The following is a 1905-nucleotide window of genomic DNA, read 5'->3' on the forward strand; positions in this document are numbered from 1 at the left end:
GGTCCCGCCGGCGTCCCCAGCCCCATCCAGGGTTTGTGTCGGGTCACAGCGGTGTCCCCAGCGCCCGGCCGGGCCCCCCCCACCTCACCTGGGCTCTGCTCCCTGCGCCCCCCACCTTGCAGAGAGGTTACATCGGGGAGCTTGGTGTCTGGCCGAGGTGGGAGACCCCACCGGGGTTGTTTCTGGCCTCAGCGCCGGCGGGAGCTGGTCCAGGTTTTGGACCTGATCCTGCTGCAGGCTCAGCACCCTTTTCGGAGAGAATGCCTTCTTGTCCTTTGGAAACGGAGGCTGTTGCAGCCAGGGAGGTGACCGTACCCCTGATCCTGCGAGGTGCTGAGCATCCCTGTCCCAGGGCAACCCAGGATGAGGCCCCATCCCACCGGAGCGGGATTTCCCCTCCCAGCCTGGAAACACCAGCGGGGCTCCGATGAAAGGGTCCCCGCGGGGAGGGGTGCGGGCTGTCTCGGTGCCCGGTGGCGCTGAAGGGTGCCCAGGCTGGGTCTGCAGGCGGCACGGCCTCACCCCCAGCCCGGGGGCACCGAGCATCCACCAGCAGCGATGGACGGGGTTTCACTGGGGTTTTAGGCACTGCAGATCCTGCCTGGGATGGAGCAAAAGAGGCAGGGAGCCACTGCAGGGAGTTTATTAACAGCAGGGCTCGTTATTTCTCCTTTAATTATCACCATTAACGCGGCACCGTGGGCTTGCAACCACGACGTTGCATCCGTTTGTGGCCCAGCGATCGAAAGGCGATTGCCTCCGTCTGCAGGCGAGCAAACCAGCTGGGAGGGAGCAGGTCCCCAGCACCACCAGGGCCAGCCACCGCTGCGGTGACGAGGGCGAGTGCCCATGTCCTGGCGTGTCCCCACCGGCTCCCCTGTGTCAGGGCAGGGTGCAGCCCCTCTCCCGTCACCCACTTCCAATGCAGCCTCGTGAAATAAAACACTTTCAGGTCTTAACGGGAGCAAATTCTCCAGTGCCGGGGCTGGCGACAGCAGCTTTTCTCTGCAGCAAAGCCGGGAAGTTTGAGGGCTGTGAACACCTCAGGAGGGTTTTGTGGAGCCCGATAATGCAGAAGCAAATTTTCAGCATTTTTTTCCTCTCCCAAATGAAACATTTTTGGAATTTTTAGGGAAAAATTCCCGTGCCCCCCCCCCCCCCCCCATTCGTGGCAATAAACAGGGACGGTGTCTGCAATCCTTTCTCTGTTGGATGTGACCGGGGTTTTACTGAAGCGTGGAGCCTGAGGAGCTGCAGTGACGGAGCCCCGAGTGATTCCTGCCGCCGCAGGCGAGTGGGCTGGGGTACGTCCTGAGGATCAAATAAAACCAAGAGGAGGCTGGAGGAGAGGGGAAGCCCTCGCGGTGAAACTGGGGCCACTCAGGGGCTGTATGGGATGAGAGATGGAAAAGAGCCTTGAGGAGAAGCTGATGGGCTGGAGGAGGAAGAAGAGGAGGAGGAAGGGCTCCCCAGTCCCAACCCCGTGCTGGGCTCTGAGTGGTGCCGGGGACACCAAACAGCAGCTCATGTCCCTCCCGCTTCCAGACCCATGGTTTCAAACCAAATGGTCCCACCTGGGAGCGGGGCTGCAGCCCGTCCAATGCCAGCAAGGGGTGTCCAAATCCAGGGACCCCCACTGTGTCTCCTCCTGGCCCTTTCTCAGGACCAGACCCCTGCCGGGGAGGGGACGTTCTCCTGGGAGGTGGAAAGGGCCAAACCAGGCACCCGGTGTGGGTCCAGCCCCCTTCGCCCAGGGGATGGGGAGAGGACAAGCAGCAACCTGGGCTCCCGGGGATGGCCATGCCACCAATTGCTGGAGGACAAGGGGACGCTGGCTCTGTTTTCTTCCCTTTTTCTGTTTCCAATGGCCCCAGAGCTCCAGGGGGGGTGCGCTGCCTCTCCACA

The sequence above is a fragment of the Egretta garzetta genome, unplaced genomic scaffold (assembly GCF_000687185.1).
Source record: "Egretta garzetta isolate BGI_Z169 unplaced genomic scaffold, ASM68718v1 scaffold105, whole genome shotgun sequence".
NCBI lineage: Eukaryota > Metazoa > Chordata > Aves > Pelecaniformes > Ardeidae > Egretta > Egretta garzetta.